This window comes from Lissotriton helveticus, chromosome 2_1 (assembly GCF_964261635.1).
Source record: "Lissotriton helveticus chromosome 2_1, aLisHel1.1, whole genome shotgun sequence".
NCBI lineage: Eukaryota > Metazoa > Chordata > Amphibia > Caudata > Salamandridae > Lissotriton > Lissotriton helveticus.
In genome coordinates this window covers 1,517,727,096-1,517,750,191 of record NC_136059.1, presented here as the reverse complement: position 1 = coordinate 1,517,750,191, position 23,096 = coordinate 1,517,727,096, and the positions used below count along the sequence as shown (strand labels likewise).

The following is a 23,096-nucleotide window of genomic DNA, read 5'->3' as shown; positions in this document are numbered from 1 at the left end:
AGCTGATCCTCTCCCTCACCAGAGACCCCGACACCGCCAGAACCTGCCAACACGAAGGGATGAAAGACGTCGCCGAGTGGATGAAGGACAGCCGCCTGAAACTGAACTCGGACAAGACGGAAGTCCTCATCCTGGGATCTTCGCCCTCCGCCTGGGACGACTCCTGGTGGCCCCCAGCCCTGGGTACCGCACCCAAGCCAACCGACCACGCACGCAACCTGGGCTTCATCCTGGACCCCTCCCTCTCGATGACCAGACAAGTCAACGCCGTCTCCTCATCGTGCTTCAACACCCTGCGTATGCTTCGCAAGATCTTCCGCTGGATCCCGACCGAGACCAGGAAGACTGTCACCCAGGCACTCGTCACCAGCCGACTGGACTACGGAAACGCCCTCTACGCCGGAACCACAGCCAAGCTACAGAAAAGACTCCAGCGCATCCAGAACGCCTCCGCCCGACTCATCCTGGATGTCCCCCGACGCAGCCACATCTCCAGCCACCTGAGGAACCTGCACTGGCTCCCCGTCGACAAGAGGATCACGTTCCGGCTCCTCACCCACGCACACAAGTCTCTCCACGACCTGGGCCCCAAGTACCTCAACGACCGCCTGACCTTCTACACGCCCACCCGCCAGCTACGGTCCACCAGCCTCGCCCTCGCAGCCGTACCACGCATCCGAAGAGCCACCGCCGGAGGAAGATCCTTCTCTTACCTGGCTGCCAAGACTTGAAACTCCCTCCCCATCCACCTTCGGCTGACCCAGGACCATCTCGCCTTCAGGAAACAACTCAAGACCTGGCTGTTCGAGCAGTAGCATACCCCTCCCCCCAAGCGCCTTTAGACCCTCCCGGGTGAGTAGTGCGCTATACAAATGGCATGATTGATTGATTGATTGATTGATGTCACACATGCCTTTACTTCGGGTGCTAGAGGGTGTCAAAGTGACACCCCCTGCACCCTTGCAACGTTCGGTATTTACCGATTCGGTAAATACCAAATTGGTATTTCCCATTGATTCCTATGGGCTTCACAGCCCATAGGAATCAATAGGAAATACCGATTCGGTATTTACCGAATCGGTAAATACCGAATGTTACCGAATCGGTATTTCTATTTTAAAAAATACCTAGATCTCCCAGCTTCATATTTACCGATTCATAAATACCGAATCGGTAAAATTCGGTATTTATGAGTCGGTAAATGTCCCTCACCTACATCTGGCCCTAAGCTACTTAAAATGGCAGCTCCTTGAAAGGCAGCTCAAGCTATTCCCCTGTACCGGTGACCATCCTGCTCCACGCAGAAACGGTCGCTCACCTCACCTCCCTCTCCTGGTGGTATTGTACAATTTACTGCTACTGCTAATCAACTTGCTGTACTGTCTGCATCATTTAATTAGCATTGTGCAGCGCTCGTGACCTACGCGCTTGTATCATTTAATTAACATTGTGCAGCGCTCGTGACCTACGCGCTTGTATCATTTAATTAGCATTGTGCAGCGCTCGTGACCTACGCGCTTGTATCACTTAATTAGCATTGTGCAGCGCTCGTGACCTACGCGCCTTATATAGAACTTAATCAATTGTTTTTGTGCTTTCTGTGCAGCGCTCGTGTTGTTGGACAACTATCATTGGAAATAGATAGCTCTGTGTGCAGCGCTCGATAACGCTACTTGCCACACATTAATCACCGCTAGCGCTTTCATTGTGGTGCACCTCGAGGTGTGTAGCGCTTTGGATATTCTACTTTCGTGCATTTGTTTACCCTGCAGCCATTTTGCATTGACCCCTTGGCCCGTCCCAGACCCTCCCTGCACCTAGATCCCGCCTCCCAGCTGACCCTCCCACGCTCCGCCCCCTCCACTCTCCATTTGAAGTGGATGAACCAACGCGCAGCGTCCACGCGCTACGGCCGTGCCGAAGGTGCGCCAAAGGTAAGCCCGTCTACGCCCGTCCGCGCCTGGACCGCGCCCAGCGCCAGACCCCCTGGTCCCCGCAAACCCCACCCCTCCCGCATCACATACAATGCAGCTACCCTCTCAGCCCTTAATCCCGGCCGATCACCAAACTGCTACCAAGCCGAATCTGGACGCACCCATGGACCATTCGCCTGCCTCTCCTGCAAGTACAACTACATTAAGAAACCCACCACACCCTCAGATTCCAAACCGCGCTCCGACCCCAACCATCTGAAGTGCATCCTGCTCAACACTCGCTCGGTCCACAGTAACGCCATCGAACTATGGAACCTACTTGACACCACAGCGCCGGACATCGCCTTCCTCACAGAAACCTGGATGAACACATCTTCAGCACCCGACATCGCCATTGCCATTCCGGACGGCTACAAGATCATCCGAAAAGACCGCACCACCAAACAAACAGGAGGAGGCATCGCCATCGTCCATAAGAACACCATCCGCATCTCTACCAGCTCCGACGATAACCTCGCTACCGCCGAACACCTCCACTTCCAAATCCACACCGACCCGAAGTCCACACTCAGAGGAACCCTCATATACAGACCACCAGGACCCCGCACACAATTCTGCGAAGACATCACTGAATTTGTCACCCCTCACGCCCTCCCCTCCGAGGACTACATCCTGCTAGGAGACATCAACTTCCACCTAGAAAAGAACAATGACAGCAACACCACCACCCTCCTGGACAACCTCGCTAATCTCGGACTCAAACAACTTGTCAACACCCCCACTCACAACGCAGGGCACACGCTCGACCCAATCTTCACCTCCAGCAGGCATATCTCCTTCGACCACACCACAACCCACCAATGGACGGACCACAGCTGCGTACACTTCAGATACAAAAAGACTACAACCCACAACCTCCCTCAACCAATCCCGCGCAGAAACTGGAACAAAATTACAAACGACCAACTCTTCACATCACTGCAACAAAACCTCCCTGCAAAATCATCGGACCCAAACCTTGCAGCAACCAACCTCACTCAATGGATCACCCACAGCGCTGATGAATTAGCACCCCTGAAAAAACAGCAATCCAAACAAATCAACAATAAAGCCCCTTGTTTCAATGAGGACCTCAAAAACTCAAAGAAGACCTGCCGCACCCTCGAGAAAGCCTGGAAAAAAGACCGAACCTCTGACAACCAAGCAGCCTTCAAGAACGCCATCCGCAAACACCACCAACTGATCCGATCCTCCAAGAAATCAGCACTCATAGACCGACTCGACAACAACGCCCAAAACAGCAAGGAACTATTCAACATTGTCAAAGAATTCACCAACCCCCCCGCCGGCACGAACGACATCACCCCCTCCCAAGACCTCTGCGACTCCTTAGCCTCATTCTTCCACAACAAAATCGCAGACATACATAACAGCTTCGCAAATGAGACCGGAATCCAAGCCCCACCACCCTCACCTGAACTTAAACACCCCTCTAACAACCTCTGCGCCTGGAACACAATCACCACTGAAGAAACCATCCGTCTGATGAACTCCATCCACTCAGGATCACCAACCGACCCATGTCCCCACCACATTTTCAACAAAGCAGACTCCGTTATCGCACCCCATCTCCGCGATGTCATCAACTGCTCCCTAAACGCTGCCACCTTCCCAGAAAGCTGGAAACACGCCGAACTCAGCGCCCTCCTGAAGAAACCCACAGCAGACCCCACCGAACTCAAGAATTACCGACCCATCTCACTCCTTCCTTTCCCTGCCAAAGTCATCGAGAAAGCCATCAATAATCAGCTCGCTGCCTTCCTCGAATCCAATAAATCCCTCGACCCTTCACAATCCGGCTTCCGAGCCAAACACAGCACGGAGACCGCCCTCATCGCAGCAACGGACGACATTCGAACACTACTGGACAATGGAGAAACAACCGCACTCATCCTACTCGACCTCTCCGCAGCATTCGACACAGTCTGCCATACCACCCTTATCAAACGCCTTAGCAACGTCGGAATACAAGGTAAAGCACTAGACTGGATAATCTCGTTCCTCGCCGGAAGAACTCAGAGAGTCCGCCTTCCCCCTTTCAGATCAGAGGCCACCGAAGTCATCTGTGGTGTACCACAAGGATCCTCACTCAGCCCCACCCTCTTCAACGTATACATGAGTCCCCTCGCATCCATCGCACGCAAACACAACCTCAACATCATCTCCTACGCAGATGACACACAGCTCATCCTCTCCCTCACCAACGATCCCAGCTCCGCCAAAACCAACCTACATGAAGGAATGAAAGAAGTAGCCGAATGGATGAAAGACAGCCGCCTAAAACTGAACTCGGACAAAACTGAAGTCCTCATCTTAGGCTCATCCCCCTCCGCCTGGGACGATTCTTGGTGGCCACCGGCCCTGGGAAATGCACCCACTCCCGCTGACCACGCACGCAACCTAGGCTTTATCCTAGACTCCTCCCTCTCAATGACCAGACAAGTCAACGCCGTAACCTCATCTTGCTTCAACATCCTACGCATGCTTAAAAAAATCTTCCGCTGGATCCCCACCGAAACAAGAAAAACGGTCACCCACGCACTGGTGACCAGCCGACTGGACTACGGAAACACCCTCTACGCCGGAACCACCGCCAAACTCCAGAAAAAACTCCAACGCATCCAAAACGCCTCAGCCAGACTTATACTGGACCTCCCCCGCCGAGCTCACATCTCCGGGCACCTGAAAGACCTCCACTGGCTTCCCGTCAACAAGAGAATAACGTTCCGCCTCCTTACCCACGCACACAAAGCCCTCTACGACCTAGGACCCGACTGCCTCAACACACGCCTGTCCTTTTACACCCCCCCGCCAACTACGATCATCCACACAAGCCCTCGCCGCAATCCCACGCATCCATAAATCCACCATGGGTGGAAGATCTTCTCCTACTTAGCGGCCAAAACCTGGAACTCTCTCCCCACCCATCTCCGCCTTACCCAGAACCACCTCACCTTCAGAAAAGAACTAAAAACTTGGATATTCGACAAATAAACTTCCCCTTCCCCAAGCGCCTTGAGACCCTCTGGGTATATAAGGCACTATACAAATGCCAAACTTGAACTTGAACTTGAACTACCTCTGACCACATACCTCTATTTAAAGCTATCCTTCAATCGCCACCAATAATCATTGGTATTTCTCCTTTCAGTGATGTTGGTTTTTGAAAATTACCTGCTCTTTTTTGCCCTCACTCAATGCCGATCAATGCCTGACTTTAAAATGGCGACCACCCAAGACATCCTGACTTCGCATCTCAGTGCATGACCTTAAAAAGGCGCTGCCTCATATCTCTACTGCTCTAATGTGCATCATTTCACCCCCACTACTACGCCAGTAACCTTACTTAATCTTTAAAGTGTTGATCACTACCTCAACTGACCCCAACTACACTAGGGCACTTCAGAACTTTACCCCATTTCTCTCATTAGTGTCGCTCCCCAACAATCATGGCACGTCCTGTCTTGATGTGGACAGGGGAAAACTCCTACACGCTGATCTACCCCCCCAACCTCTGCAAAACCGCCGCTAAATCCATCAAGCATGCCACCCTAAAGAGCCATCCTGAGACGCTGATATCTGACCTGCGCTTCAACGCGGGCAATGGCATGTGCATAAATGACCTTATCTTCTTCTCCAGAAGGACAGCCGTCTGGCGCAAAACCCTGACACACCTTCTTAACGTTCGCTCTAACAGAAACATCCCTTACTGCACCAAACTCACAATTGCTCCCTCTTCCACCCTACGAGAGGACCTCACTATCACCCGCTATAAAAATGGCATCATTCTGATCCAAGCTTCTACCAATAACCTTAACAAATTTGCAGACCTTTTCACCCTCCTCAGAAACCATGTGCACGACACAAATAGGGTGACTAACACCTGCACCAATAACCCACTGTCCTGCCAGTCTACCGAGCCCGACCACCCGCACCCGCACCCCCCCCAAGGGTTTCCACTACAGTTCTTCCCATCCCTTCTAGCATGCCTACTGACCTCGATCCCCAGCACCCCTGATTGCCGCCCTCCAAGCACCCCCCACCTATGGGGAGACTAGTACACTCTCACTGACCCCAGACGCAGTCCAAACTAACCCCACTATGACTCCCAACACTGATCACCCTCACCGTTATAGCTCGCCCACTGGCAACCCCAGTAGAACCGCCAGACCTTCTACCTCCTCCCCACCTGCATTCCACCAAATTTGCGAGCTAGGTACTCCAAAGACCCTGGAGTCTGTTCAAACCAACCTACCTTCCCCTCCACCCTTACATGCCGCCTGGACTGCTCCTGCTCCTGAACCTTTGCCCCTTTGCCCGCCAGCACCCCAAGCTCTTATTGATTTCGAAACTCTACACTCCAGAGCGACTAAACTAACCCAGAGCATCCATTGCTCCATTCAGGACCTTATGAACCTCCTTAACCTAGCCGAGCTCTCCCTTGCTAACCTCAAGTCACCTCATTCCTCCCCCCCACCGATCACCGGGCCTCCCAAGCACCCACTCCCGCTACCTCTGACACATCTCCGCCCACGCAAAGAACCCTACCACCTCTCAGAGGAGGAATCCCGTGCTCTCGCACTCTCCTACACCTTTACCACCGCCACTTCTAACCCTCCAGACCTTACGGGAAACGAAACCCTAGCCATCCTCCGAGACCACAACTCTGCCCAAGCAATCCCTTGTCCGCAAAGCACGAGTCCGGGTCTCCCCATCAGCACGGTCACCATCAACCCCAACAGGCCACATACTCTCCATGACAGAAGTGTGATGGAAAGCAACCTCGCGCCGGTAGTCCTGACAGTCCAGACCCCGGTCACCTCCCCTGACCCCTCCATATCTGGTCTCTTAATCAATTGCCGTTCAGCAGTCAAGCATGCCGCTGATATTGCTGACCTCATCCTGAACAAAAACTTAGAGCTAGCTATACTAACAGAATCTTGGCTCAATGAATACTCCTCCCCTTGCTGCACTTATTAGTTCCTCCCAACTATAATTCCCCAGACTGGACAGACGCTCCTACAAGAAAGGTGGAGGCATTGCCTGCATCGATCGATCCTCCCTCCTTGTCACTGAACTCTTGGCAGACACAACTGTCGCCTGCGAATACCTCGCACTCTCCGTCTGCAGCAGCTCACTACATCTCTGCAACTTACACATCTTCTACCACCCTCCAGGCTCCAACGACTCTTTTACCGATTACCTCTTGGAAATCATAACAACTAAGATTTCCTCCAATGCTAAAGAGATTTTCCTGGGTGATTTCAACCTGCACTGGAATGACACTAAAGATGCCCACGTCAACGCTATCAAAGTCCTACTAACTGACCAAGCCCTAACTCAAGCCTGCTCTCAGCCAACTCACTCAAAAGGGGCCATCCTTGACTTGATCATTTCTAAGGAATCCTCAGTCAAGCTCATCTACATAGACCCATGTGACTGGTCCGACCACCACTCCATCTCCTTCATTTTGCCTGGGACCCGCAAGTCTAAGACACTGCAACCGGTGATCTCCAAACGCTGGACCAGAAACACTAAAATCCTAGACTTCATGGAACTGGAGGCTCGCTGCAAATTTGACAACCTCCCACCTCCGCACATAACCTCGTCAGCGACCTAAATGACCATTACTCATCAACTATCTCAATCATTCTGGACGACCTTGCCCTACTAAAGCTAAAAAGAACACAAGTCAAAGATAGGAACCCCATGTTCACGGGTTCCCTCAGACTGGAGAGGAGGTCCTTACGGCAATGTGAAAGAAACTGGAGACAACACCAGTCTGCGACGCATCTTAAACTTCTCCACCAGGCGAGAAACTCCTACAACAATCTAGGTTCAGACCGGGGTATAGCACTGAAACCATTATACTCCACATCATGGATGAAGCCCTCCAAGCCCTAGACCAAGGCAAAACCTGCCTGCTAATCCTCTTAGACCTATCCTCCGCCTTCGACACGGTCAATCATGATAAACTTCTGGAGCGCCTCAATCTCAGGATGGGTCTGGATGGTGTGGTCCTAGTATGGTTCAGGTCTTTCCTCCATAATCGATCACAGAGATTCCTCATCAAGGCAACCTATCAGCTCCCACTCCGGTCACGGGTGGCGTCCCCCAAGGCTCAACCCTGTCCCCCACCCTCTTTCATCTTTATTTAGAGCCACTCTCTGAAGTTCTTTGTACCGCCAACATTTCCTACCATATGTATGCGGACGATACCCAAATATACATCAATATCTCTTCGCTGGAGGAGATCCTCTCCCTGAACGAGGCCCTAAAATTGACTGTCCAGTGGCTTGCCGCTAACCAACTAAAACTCAATGCAAAGAAAACCAAATTTCACCTAATCTCCCTTTCTAAAGCCAACCCTGAGATTCAGATGTGGATCAAGGCCATCACAGCCCTAAACTGCCCGCTGACCATTGTGGACTCACTGGGCATAATCCTAGACTGTAATTTGAACATGCAGGACCACATCAACTCAATGGCTAAAGCAGCTAGATTCCACTATAGCTATCTTTGGAAGCTGAAACCTTTCATTCAGGCTGGTGACTTAAAAATTGCAGTTCAAGCACTAGTCATCTCCAGACTGGAATATGGTTGCTCCACCGTCACTAGTCTACCCAAGATCTCCCTTGCACCCTTAAAAGCTTGCCTCAACGCGGCGGCCAGACTACTCACCAGCACCAGGAAATTCGACCACATCTCTCCACATATGAAAGCACTGAACTGGCTCCCCCTAGAGGCCAGAATTCAGCTGAAACGAGCATGCATCACACACAAGGCTCTTTACACAAACTCCCCTGTTTATCTGGCACAAAAACTAGTGGTATCTGAAGGAAGCAGGACGTCCCGGTCCGCCAAAAACCTCTTACTCCAACCCGCCTTCTTCCAGAAAAAAAGAACCTATGATAGGGCATTCACCGGGGCAGCTCCTAGAATCTGGAACTCTTTCCCACCCGGCATCAGAAGAATCCCCTCTCTAGCACTTTTCAAGAAGGAGGCCAAAGCCTTCCTCATGGGTAAATTCCTCGTCTAATGCCTGCCATACCTGATGTTTTTAAGACTAGTGCTGCTCCCCCAGATCACCAACTCTCCCCGCAGAGAATTTTCGGGGTCTTTATTTTTATTTTTTACCGACTCTAAATATGATTGCAATCGTCTTGTGTATCACCAGTATCCCTATGTTCCCTAGACCCCGGCCCATCGCCATCCCCTTGTACAGTTCTGTATATTTCTGCACCTGAACGTTGTTTGTACTCCTCTGTATATCTTGTAAAGCGCTCTGATACCCTCATGGGTCAAGTTCGCGCTCTATAAAACACTAAAATAAACAAATAAATAAAAATATTCTGATTATTGTTTTTGATAACACGCAACAAATAAAATCTGTTCTTTTCACAAATATCTGTAAAGAGTATTTAAGCAAAAAACAAACAAGTGCTAGGGAGATAGAAATGTGCACACCTCAGAGGAACTGAGAAATTAGGCTCACAAAGACAGGAGCTGTAAACATCTTCTCGAAGGCTTTGAGCAGGGACCTCGGTGCCACCAGACAGATCTTATCAGCTTACTGGCTCGCCATCTCTTTTAAAACAGACAAATATCTCTGTTGTTCCATCAAGGTATGCATGTGAAAGGCAGGGCCCCTCTTTACTGCGGGGGTGGCCTGGAGATGGGGGGACATAGTTGTGGATGAGGAGGCATCAGCGCTTCTTCCCAAACTTCAGTTCCACAGAGTTAGGCATGCCCTCACTGAGCTATATGGGGACGATATGGCAGAACCCTCTGAGATGCCATCCTTGACATCTCAGCTCGCTTTCTAGCAGGAAGTATGAATACACCAAAGCCAGTCTGGCCTGGCAGCGGGACCTAAAGCGTGTCATTACGGACGAAATCTGGACATACTGCTGTATGAGCACAAAACGTATCCCCCTGAATGGACGACATTGGCTAATACATTTTAAATTTCTTAACAGAGTTTATTACACACCGGAGCGACTGTTGAGATAGGGGCTTAGAGAAGACTCTTCCGGTGATAGATGCACTGAGCAATCTGCAGATTTCTTTCATTTAGCCAGGGTTTTTCCAGGGATAGCACATTTTTGGGGGATGGTATTCGCAGAACGGAACAGAGTTACAGAGCTACTGCGTTGCCGGACCCGTTGCTAGCGTTATTAGGTTATTCCAAACCTATTCCTAAGGCCAAACGCACTCTGATAGATATGGGCTTATTGATAGCACGGCGGTGCGTAGCTATAAATTGGTTACGCGGACCTACTCCTACACTCACCCAATGGTCAAGAGACATGCTGTATTGTTGCACCCAAACAGAAAATTATAGTGACATGTTGCCACCTCGTAATAGGCCAAAAAACTTCTGGGCTTTGTATAAGACATTGGCGGCGAAAACAGATGCTTCTGGCACAAGCAAGGGTGATATAGTGAAGAATCCCGTACCCGCTCTTCTTCACGGCGACTAGCAGTATTATGACACCCAGTAAGTAGTATACTTTGTACATTTAATTCTTTAACCCCCGCTGATACTATGTAAGGAATACTATGTAGTACCATGATGTAACTAGACAGCCATGTACACTGTGTTACTCTTCAATGATTTCTGTATAGTTTTAACCTGCTTAAACGTGAATTGCAACTGTCATAATGAGTAAGGTGTGAATGTCTCATGTTTTCTTTTTTGTATAAAATTGGTAAATAAAATTATAAAATAAAAATAAAAAATCATTAAAAAAGGCAGGGCCACCTAGCAAACTCATATGGCTTATTTTGTTAGTAAAATAGGTAAGTTAGAAAAGAGAGTAGGGGAACAAATTCAGGGAAACCCAAAAATACCATTATAAATGTGCATATTCTTTCTAATATTTTGTTTATAGATTATTGGCTGCTATTATTGCCACTATTTGTTTTTATGGTTACAGTTCTACACATTATGTCCACTAGAATGAGATTTTGATTTTAATAAAAGTCATACAAGCAGATTCTTAGTGTGTAGTCGTAGTCTTAAATCTCTATTCGTGGTGAAAGGAAGTTTGGAACATACTACCAATAAGTACTTTGGTGAGTCTCACAAGACTGATTATTACCCAGATCACACTATCATCCTGTAATGTGTAGGTGGTTTATGGGTTACAGTCCACTGTGTTCTCTTTTTAGGTCGAGCCTTGGCAGCGCGCATGCGCTGTCTGAAAGACCTGCAGTCATCAATCTACCGAGGGAAATTCTACCGGCTGCTTACCATTGGTTGACAACTGCATCGGTCTTCTGTGGCGACTCCTCACTGGTTGTCACTCCAGATTTATCTCTTCCATTTTGTACTGAGGAACACCGGCCAATTACAGTTCCCTTACGCTCTAGCGCTGTAATTGTTCCTTCGAGGACTACTTCGATAAACAGAAGCTTCAACACATAGCATGTAGGCTGTCTATCGCTTCCTTTCTCTGCCCTGCCTCAGCACTGTGGGGGATGCTGCTTTGTCCAACCCCCTCCTACCCACAACGCTATTACAAAACTCACACCAAATCATTTAATTTAAATCGTCCCAGTGCGCCATGCCAGGCTTTAACTTTTATAAAGGCGGCAAGCGCCTTGCTTTATAATCCGGCATGGAGAGTGTGCAGTGAATGCAGGAGTGCTGAACAGGGCTATCATACATATGTAATTATTAAATATATCATCCAGGAGCACTCTAATATACTGCTGGGTCTAGAGGGGCGTCCCTGTGCTGCGGCTTGCTTACGGATTGCCTCCTACATAACGGGTTGCGTTATTGTTGTGGGTGTTCCTCCCCTGTGCTGTCGAAGTTCATTCGCACCCACACTTTCATTTGTTACACCTGTCCGCCATTATTCATCACCTCCGGACACTTGGGCCATAAATCGTGCATCCTCAATGCAAAAGCCTAGGCAATTGGAGTACGCGGGATTCCCCTCGCATTCCATTTGCCACTCCAACCTCGCCGCTTCTCACAGCAGCCCCGGCGCCAGCATCCTCACTGCAGTCTACCGGTCTCAAATGAGGCAGGTCCCCTGTAATATAAATGGCGACACATGCTGCGTTCCCCTCCGAGGTAGGCAAACATTGCAGGGTGTGATGTTATTTTTCTGTGTAACGTGCATGTGGAGATTCCCATTGTATGTTATAGCCGTTTAATACTGCCATTAAGATATGAGTGGACATGCTTAGTTCAATCTGCTTTTTACACTATTAAATAATATGCTCATTGTGATTACACGTGGCAGCTGGATTTAAAGGTTACAGAAGTGCACTTGCACCGTCCAGCTCCTACTAAGCTGCTGCCGATGTCCTGCTCCGGCTACTCTGTTACTGCCGTGCCAGAGTTCAGACACTTTTCTGCCAACTGAGAAAGCTCTTAAAAAGAACAGCCAATAGAAAAATGTCCTCCGCTAAAAGCATTGTACAAATGATTTCTGTGCACTTTGCTGCTTTTTAATCATTGATTTAGCATAGCAGCAAAGCTTCCCGATGCCTTTGGTTCATGTCCATAGCAGCAAAGCGCTCCGATGCCTTCAGTTCATGTCTGAGCTATATAACATTGCAAATAAATACTTATCCATAATTAATACAACCCTTGACAATACTGCAGACCACCCTTTCACCAATCTTAGGGTACAGTCTAAAAAATGCTGACCTTGATAAGCTGGGGAACTTCCTAAGGAATCACCATTTAGCACAAGACTAGAGAGCTGGGGGGGCTTTGTTTTCCAAGTTGGCGCTCAAGTGACTTCCTCTTTCCCCTCCTCTGCAGTGACATCTAAACCCAAAAGGTTATCAGCATTACGTCATTTCCTATGCACTTCTACAATGAGACTCTGAAACCGGAGCCAACTCCTCTCACTTCCTGCGGCAGCTACACAGACCAAATATCCCGAACAACGTGGGGCTTTGTGATCCCAGAGGCCCAGGGAGAAATAAACAACGTATATGCCTCCTCCTGTTGGAATTATTTCTGTGCGCTTTGCAGCAGTATTTTATTGTTGCAGTTGCATGCTGCCAAACGCTTTCCACATAGTTGTGGGATTCATATGAAAGTTGCTGCTGTGTCCATAATCAGGAAGGAAAAATAGGTGTTGGGCATTTGAAATGCTTTTTAGGTCTCGCCTGAGCCAGCGACCATGCACTGCTCTGCGAGGCTACTAATAAGGACTTTTAACTCGGAGCACGCGCTTGTGTGTGTGCTTTGTTTTTGCTCACACACTATTGGCCTTTGCCTGCGTCTTTTTAAGAAAGACAGCACGCAATTGTCCAAAGGCGGGTGCATGCCCGCCAAGGCGGGTGCATGTCCCTGCCTTCTCTCTCCCCTGGCCTAGGGAGCTCGGGAGCGAGCAGCAGCGCGGCCAGGTGCCAGCTGCATACTTAACATTCCTTTCAGTGCGCGCGCACCACGCGCGGTCTTGATTTTTTATTTCTACATAGATCTCAAATTGTTTCATGTTAATCGTAATAGCGCATGCCTACCTTGTTCTTTCTTCGTATTTTTCAAATTTTCGTCCTGAATTCCTAATAAAGGAGCTGACACTCGGTGTGACCTTCGGCAGATTGTTTTTATTGCATTATGCCTCAACATATGCATTTCTCCGTTTCCCAGTACCAGGCGGAACAGCTGACTCTGGGTTTGGGTGCTTGGTTGCCAGTAAAGAGCAGGCTCTGCGCTGCCAGCAGATGCACAGCATTGGAAGATTTCTTTGACCTCTGAAGCACCCAGGTATAACTTGCCCCATGCCTTCTTGGAAAGAATCGATACTGGTTCTTCTGCGGGCGCACCACACACGCTCTTGATTTGTTATTTCTACACAGATCTCAAGTCATTTCATGTTAGGCGTAACAGCATATGCCTTCCTTGTTCTTTCTTCGTACTTTTCAAATTTTTGTCCTGAATTCCTAATGAAGGAGCTGGCACTCGATGTGACCTTCGACAGATTGCTTTTATTGCATTATGCCTCGACATATGCATCTCTCTGTTTCTCAGTGCCAGGTGGAACACCTGAGTCGGGGTTTGGGTGCTTGCTTACAAGTAAAGAGCAGGTTCTGCGCTGCCAGCAGATGCGCAGCATTGGAAGATTTCTTTAACCTCTGAAGCACCGAGGTATAACTTGCCCGATGCCTTCTTGGAAAGTATTAGTAGTGGTTCGGCTGCTTGTAATTTTAGTTGATAATGGCTACTTTTTATTACCTGGAATTTTTGGATTGCACAAGTTCAAATTGTGGCGATGGGGCCTTTATTTCTCTGCCATCCATTTAGAATCCTATCCAAAGTAATTTTGTGAAAGACCAAGTTTTCCTTTGCTATTAGAAAGAATGGGCGTTTTCTGACTGTCTTGAAAACATGGAATGTACGCATAGGCGTAGAGCAGGCTCTGCAGTGCAGGGGTTTTCAACCCGCCAGTGGGTCTTTTTTTGGAGAATGCTATTGGATATCTCTGAGATGGGGGGAGGCTCAGGATCCTATCATCTCATGCTGCAGGGGGCACCGTCAATTTGCGGCACACCACTGAATGCACGGAAGAGCTGCCTTGGTGTGATTGGGTCTGGCTTGGCGGAACCATCTTTCACAGGGCATCCGAGCTGTACATCACACAGGCCTTTCATTTTCCACACTCTGCTGTGTCAACAGCTACCTTACAGCAGCGCAGCAGTCTGATGCAGCCTGTCATGCAGCACTTCTGCGGTGCAGTCCTGGTGTGCTGGAAAGAGAGCCCTTGGTTTCCATTTCCCCATCATGCACCACGCCCTTTGACGATGTCCCCTTCTCACCCTTCAGGCTCACTCATGTGGACTACTGAAAAAATAACAATTGATATACCGAATGCTGAATGCCCAAGATTCACCATGAATACAGAGATCTGGGCCTAAATACATTGGTTTGTTTTTTTTGCCTACCATGCCATTCCAATTCTTTGACAGCCATGAATATGCAAATCATCTCCGTGAATCTAGTCTTAGTTTGCTTTTTTGTTGACAAGAGCTCTCCTGCTCTTTCCTGGGTGCTATAAAACTCCCCACCCCCCCCAAAGACAAAATCAACCATTGAAAATATTTTTTCCGCCACAAATCATTTTTCTAAATACATTTTTACCAAGTCTTCAAATGAGAAGGCATGCTATGCAGAATCAGATAACGTGGGTTTCTAGCTCCAGCGATGCCCTCGTCCGAATAGAAGACTGCATCTGGCAAGTTCCCGGAATCTAATAAACCGCTAGCCGGCCTTTCTGTGTCTGCTGCTGCAGCGCAGGCACTGCCGACTACTGTAGCTCTTTCATAGAGTCCAAACTAAAGGGTTGCTGTGAGGGCTGGTCGGAAAGCATCCATCTCGGGCACTGCCTCCAAGGCATACGCATGAGCTTCAAGAATGCACGCAGTCTCCTATACAGTCCTCCTCCTATCAGTACTGTGATCTGAGTGCCTTTATCCCAGCACCTTGCATCAAAGCAGTTAACTAAACAAGAAGGAGCTGAAAACTTAGTTTAATTCTTCTAAACAGAATGTTGTTTTTTGTTTTCCACCTTCCAAAGATGTAGAGAGGCAGGCAACTAGTGGTTTTCTATTACTGATTAGTTTTTAGTTAGTCATATTTTCTTCGTAAATATTATTTTTACTTCTTGCACTTACATTTTTCTAAGGCTAATCAACCACATAGGAGATCATTTTCTTTATATCACGTGCCATCAGTAATGAAGTAAGCAACACAACAATGCTAAATATGTGATTTAGATATTGTTACCAATGCTTGCACGTAGTGTCCATGCACAACACCATGGCTCCAACCTCAAGAGAAACAATCGTTGGCATAGCCAATAGGTCTCGCTTTTGGGACCTTATAAGTATTTAGTTATGCAGATCAATATCCTTCGTGCAACAACATCAACTGTTGCATGGCTAAACAGTTACAAGGTCCCAATGGCGAGACCTCTTGGCTATACCAATGCTTGTTTGTTTGGCTGTGGGTATGCTATATTTAGATTGCAGCGTAGTGTCAGTTGCCTGAATTCCAACAGCCTGAATTACGGTTAAAAGATTCAATTTCCCATATGAGGCTTTACAAGTGTTTGCATGGCTAATATTCCTCTGAAGACAATTAAAGCACAAAGTGCAGCATATGCAGTTCTTGCTCCACAGGTCACTTAACATCTGAAGAGTAGGTTATACCTGAGGGGACGGACATGGTTATCTACTTCGTGCTCATTTTCCACAAATCATGCACTGTTTTTTTCTTTAACATCTTAGCATGTGTTATAGTAAAGGGTTAAATGAATAGAAAATGTGTTACATACCCTATCGACTATTTCTTCACTTATGAGTAATACATTGTTACTTTAGTATTAGTTTTTGGAGACTTTCAACCATGGTTTTGCTCAGCTGTGTTCACCCCCCACAATACCCATTCCCCGAATCGCTCACACTTCGTTATTTGTACATTATGTTTTATTTGCTTCATGTTTCGGCCATCAAGTCACTCCTTTTACTTGTACATGTTTGACTTCAAAATATTGGCATCGCAAAATGTTTTGTGGTAATTTTGAAATGTAATTTAGCTGAGTTAAACACGTGATTTTGGCGAGAAGAATCAATTTGCTGTTGCAAACATTCAGATATATATTACAAGGATGATGCGTTGAATGTTGCCTCGAAACAGTTCTTAGTTTGTACCACAAAACCTTAAAGAATTTACTTTAATGAATCCTGTCCCAATTTGAACTATAGTAAGTCAAAACTGTACTTTGTATATAATTGTGTAGTGTTCAAGACAGGCACAGCCTTTAAGCATTCAGCTCTATATTTGTGGATTATGTTATTTAATTTTCAAATCTGTGTATTTACTTTCTTGAGAGGATCTCTATGTTCAAAGAAGAATCACGTTAAGACACCACAGTACAATCACATTAAGATGCTACATTACCATTTCCAGCAACCTGGTCATAATGTTGTCTCCTTGTAATAACACATCTTAATATGGCCCCTGAATTGTGCTGAAACACCATGCGCCCTCACTGCCAGAATTAGGAAGGGGCATGAAGGAGAACGGTGAAGAACAACAAAGAGTATGGAAAACAACAACTCAAATATCAACTTGCAGAATTTTGGAGTCTTCTCTGCTTCATTATCAGGCTTCAAACTCGATCTCTGATCCCTAGACCTCCATTCACTCTCTTACATTTACTCCACTTAAGTGCCAGTTGGTATTGCCTCTAAATGTTAATATTTGTGCTGATATCTTAGTAGGAAAGAATCAATCAAGTGGTCAATTGTTCCTGTCTATTTGCCGCCAGTTCCTATGTTCTCCGATTCTCACCATTTACAGGAAACAGAGCTCCAAAGTGTTGGTGGGCTATACTGTTATGTTTCTGGTCTAGCAAAGGGGACATCTAGTGGGAAGCTACCATCCAACGCTCCTTTTGTGAGACTGCTCTCCAAGATGGCCGCCAAACATCAACACCATTCTTATATGTTCCTTGCCAGGTGGCTCCTCTTCAGATACCAGCCACTTGCTATCAGGTGGTCCATGTTCTAACAGCATATAAAGCGCCTCTGATCAGAGTGCCAGTGCATCGCCAATCCTTTGACTTGTTTCTGCTGTTGGATTCTTTGCTCCTGCTCTGTGTTGCTCTAGCTCCTGTATTTGGCTGCTCTAGCTCCTGTTCTGCTACTTCTTGTTCTGCTACAAGTTGGCTCCTTCTCTGCTCTCCACCAGTCCTGTCTACCCCAGGTCAGCTCCAGTCATGCTGTTACCTATAGCAACAAGCATTTGCAATACAATAGGTCTCGCATTTTCAAAACGTTGACCTATTGCTATTGTAAATGAAAATGCCTTTTATTATTGCAGGGTTTTTTTAAACACATAAATAAAAGGCCTTGTCATTTACAATGCCAATCATTCAAAATCTCACAAATGCGAGACCTATTGCATTGCAAATGCTTGTTTAAGTTGGTATGTTGACTAATTCTGCACTACCAGAGGATCTCGATATACCAAAGCGTGGGACATTTTTCTGAGTAAGTTTAAAAAGAAGTATCACACACACTCTTTGTGGCATTCCTAATGCTGTGGGACTCAGAGTGGGACAACTAGATTATAGCCGAGCTATTAAAAGCTGCCTGGATCTTTCAAGTCTTTAGAGAGTGATTTGAGAAAACGGGTAGTAGGGCTGCAAAAGACCGCCTAAGGTCTCTAAATACCAAGTGAGGGATACAATAATATTTAATTTTTTTATTCACTGTTGCTGTTGGAATCTCTTTGTGGAAATGGAATAGCAACCACTTCTCTCTTCCTATTCCTGAGGCTATCTGAGGCTCTCACTGTAGCTTTCCTTTCTGATGTAAATGCTAAACACAAGTGCTGTAAGGTATGTTTTTCATGGTCCTACTTTAGGGTTAGTGTCCTCAAGCATTTTCCACAGTTTATGTCTGTTTGTTTAAAATGTTTATTTCGGATGCAAGTACCCATAAATCCCAGTACAGCAGTAAACAAGTTAAAAACAGACGGTTACAAAAAACGGTAAATACCAGCAGTCTCATACAAGTGACAGTCCCACATTCAATAAATACAAGATAAAAAAGACATGATAAAAAATATAAGAATGAGGGAAGTCCAGCAGGGTTGGAGCAGCATTCAACATGGATGCAGAAAATAAAAGTGGACTTTTAAGGCATCACTGCTTCAGCACTTTGACACTGCGCATCCGAATAATCCAAGCAGCATTCAAAAATGTTGTCATCCCAACAATTACCTCACTCGTGTCCAAATGTAAACAGCAGAGTGCTATCCTCGTGGGGGCTTCCTCAAAGAGCCAGGTCTTTAGCTCCTTGAGGAATTCAAGAAGAGAGAAGGCTCTACTGTGGAATGGGATGTTATTCCATGCTTTAGGGGCCATGTATGAGAAGGCACGACCTACTGACCTGCTTTTGCGAATGCATGGGATGTATGCTAGAGAGAGTCCAGCTGACCAGAGGGGTCTGGATGGTTGGTGGAACTGCAAGCACCTGTTCAGGTAGGGTGGGCCTATGTTGTGTAGTGATTTGTAAGTGCTGGTGAGAAACTTGAATTTGAGCGCTTAAGCATTGGGAGCGTTGGCAATTCACTCAGGTGTGAAGTGAGGTGAGACCGGTGTGGGAGGTTGAGGACCAGTCTGGCTGCTGCGTTATGGATGGTCAGTGGATTTTTTGTGAGTTTGTTGTCGATTCCTGCGTAGAGGGTGTTCCCGTAATCCAGTGTGCTTGTGAGGAGGGCTTGAGTGACAGTTTTTCTGGTGCTGTTAGGTAGCTCATTGAATATCTTTTTCAACATCCTCAGGGTGTAGAGGCAGGCAGTAGAAATTATTTTGACCTGGGCAGACATGTCCAGCTGGCTGGCGACGATAATCCCAAGGTTTTCTTGCTTGTGTGCTGGGAGAGGGAGTAGGTCCAAGGTCTCTAGGCCACCAGGCAGAGTCCCACTACAAGGCATCTTTCCAGAATATCATCACATTGGTCATGTCTGTATTTAGTTTGAGATAGTTGGACTTCATCCAGGAGGCTACTTCGGTCAAGCTTAAGTTGAAGTTATTCCTGGTGCCTCTGTGCTTTGACCGTGAGGGACAATATCAGTTGTATGCCGTCGACATAGGTGAATCTGTTAATGTTATAGATTGTGTCTGCCGGCTGCATCATGTAGATGTTGAAGAGGGTCTAGAAATGGAGAATAATAATGTTCCCCATTGCAAGCAGCAGAATAACAGACCACTTTAACCTTCTTAAAATCAATGCACAGTTTCCAACCCTGTGGAGGACTTATATTATGACCCCTGCTAACAGCTATTCCACAATTTACAATGGACTCTTTACTTATTACAGTCTGACACTATGGCAGCTGCCGGCACAGACCTTCAGGATGAAGCCTTAGATTATACAAAGGATATTAAGTCTTAATCATTTACTGGTTAATTTATACAAGTAAATCAGAGTCTAGAAAATATAGCATTGCTCAAAAGAGGAACTAGGGATGCGCTGTGGAAGCTAACAGCATCTGGTATCTCCTTTGTATGATTAAAGTGTAGTTGTTACAAAGTCTATTAAGTGTTTTGAAATTTAAACTCCAATAACTAACGTCTTTACAAAAGAAACAATTTGTGTGGTACACAGTTGTAACTTTATGGGACAGAAGTGTTAGCAGCAATGACCGCAAGTTAGGAGGTTGCCTCGAGGAAGGGAGTCATTTAATCCGAGGTTGGCTACAAAGCAAGCACAACTGTGCATCAGCTTTCAACAGAACAGGTTCAAATAGGGCAAGGAGGTAGGAGATGAGGAGATAACCATGAAACAAGTTAAAGCGAACAGCTCCCAAGTGTGCATGGATGGCACTAGAGGCCTTAAGAATAAAAGTTTGAAATCTGGAGATTTACAATGCACCCTAAAGAAAAGCTTCGAGTCAGATAACAACAAAGAAAAGAAAAGAAATGGAAGCTTAACGAATGTCAAAGTGGTACTAGCTTCAAACTAATTTCCAAACGTGACGAGTAGAGTAAGAATTCCTCAGTTTATAGGACAGTAGATATTTCTGGAATCAGAATTGATATATGGTTCAACCTGAAGGGAGACACACAGGGATAACTAAGGCAGAGACATGGGTTACAGGAATGAGCCGGACAGGAAGGGGCACGCTGTACAACTGATGGCGACAACTGATTAAAGATAATGTTTAAAATGTTGTTTAGTGAGAACCAAGGTAGTGACCAGAGACTTTGGTATCACGAGGCAGTTGTCCCATTACCCTTTTAATCTTCAGCATCACTCATTCCGAGTTTAGATGACATTACCAAAGAAATTTCATAAGATGAAATCTATCTATCTAGTTCATCTCGACTAAAAGTCATAAAAATACAAATATCATTAAAACATAATTAATAGATACATAAGTTGATCATAATCATAAGTTGCAAATATTATACAAAACATTGATAAAGAGCAAGGCTTAAACAATGCACATACAAAGTACCATAAAAATGACAATGTTCTACAAAAATTTGAAATCTACAGAAGGTCTATAATACATGATGAGATTATACAGACTTCAACTTCCACTGCCCAACCAGCATCTGACAGTTACTGCTGATCTAAAAAGGCCCAATGGCTTCTCAGTATCATATTTAACAGCAACCAATTTAAAAAGGCTAGCCAAAACATTTTATGCATTGAAAGTTTAGCCTAAGACAGAGGAACAATTTCCTTGGCCCACTATAAAATTTGCCTGAAAAGAAAGCATGCATGTAGCTTCATGCTGATTCACAGGAACAGGGAGGAGTGAAGGTAACCTAATATTGGGAAAATCTCAAAATACAGCAAGAAAATCAGTTTTAAATCCTGCCAGAAGAAATCAGTCATATGCACCATGCAGCCACTCAAGAAAAGGTTTAATGACAGTGGAGGTTCTTGTGATCACTTGGAACCTAACAGATGGTCCACTCGGTTTGAGCACACCCCTTTCATAGTTAAGAGTTTCATGAAATAGGGTGCGCAAATAGTTCCTTTTGATCTGGAACAGTTTGGCAGGGGCTTCAATAAGGAATCACAGCCCAGCCATCTTCCAGTTTTTGACACATAATTGGTTTTTGACACATAATAGCACTTTCCATCTTTAAAAGTATGTTTATTAAGTGTAATGCTTGGGTTAGTTCAAATTTAGATCCACATAACTAAAGGGACCAAATGATTTTAGAAGTAAGGAAAGAAATGGCAAACTCCTCATGCGAGACATAGCTTGAAGGAGATAAGCGTGAAGAACAGATCTCTTAGTAAACATGCTTTACTTCACGTAGAGAGCCTTAGCCTCTCAGAATTTACAGACCCAGTGCCACACCTTGTGTAAGAAAGTGGGGGCATTTTTGTTTGGTACACTTTTAGGATTGGCAACATGTAGCAATGACGTTTAGCAAAACTGACGATACCTCCATTTAACAAAACCTTTCTGTAACAATTAGACTTGCTAAGAAGTTTTATCTTTGGCTTGCCATTAAACATAACAACTTTGTAAACGGGCATTTTTACCATTTCCCAAGTAAAATTATCGACTTGGACTGACTGAAATTTACATTGAGAAGGCTCAAAGACATCATTTATAATTTCGGTGGGTCTGTGGCCAAACTAAGATTCCTCATCAATGCTTAAAACCTAGCTACATATCTTTCCAGACCAATGGCTGAGAGTGACATTAAACGTGCATCATTCACAAGTTGCAGAACTGGGAATGGTCTGCTGCCAGATTTTGGGGAGTCAGCAGATACTGCGCACAGCACTTTATTCAGTCAATCTATAAACCGACTAAATGAAAAGGGGACCATAATGCACCCATTAAAAATCCCCCTACCAGAAGGAAAAGATTAACTACGCTCAATTTTCCCATACCTTACTGAAGCCTGGAGCAGATCATAATTTTGCCTAAGTAGGTGTGCCAGCTCTGGTGCTACCCTTGAACAATATGATTGGAACTGTCCACCATAAAAAAAGGTGAAATCCAAATCCTTTACTGGCCAACAGAAACAGATTAATGTAATGCACTACTGCCTGGTACTCACACATCCTTAAAACCAAAATGATCATCGGTGACATCGTTCTACTTAGATCAACCGCATAACTGCAACCTCCATACTAATTTGCACAAATAGTTTTAGCAGGGAAGGGCCTAAAAACAAACGAATAAGCAAGATAACCATTTCTGAAAAGGTGTCCATAATCAAAAGGCGAGTTGGCTCTGGGAGTATAAGCAGTGGACAAAAATCATGTAATACTATTGACAGATATGGAATCCAAGACTTGATGTAGTCTGTTTAGAGATCTATGGGACCCCATGTGGATGAAACTTTTATTGGAGGGACTATCCTTAATAGCTGTAATCACTTCACTCATTAAAAGGAGACCCTTTTGTTGGTCTAACCCATTTCAGTGGAACATGAAACTGTAAGAGGGGGCTTGCCACAGAACTAGAGACTGCAAAGGTTTTCCAGCCATTCCTTCTCTGTCGTAACCTTAAGAGCATCCCCCATGGCATCCTGTTTCCTTCCACCTGACGGTAAATTCTAAAAGAGTTTAAAGTTC

The 23,096-nt window shown here is 46.0% G+C and overlaps 1 protein-coding gene across 1 annotated transcript in view; it reads right to left on the bottom strand.

Moving 5' to 3' along the window:
• LOC144818741 (uncharacterized) overlaps positions 1-23,096 on the bottom strand; it is a 186,854-nt gene that overhangs the window by 34,565 nt on the left and 129,193 nt on the right. The window lies entirely within an intron of this gene.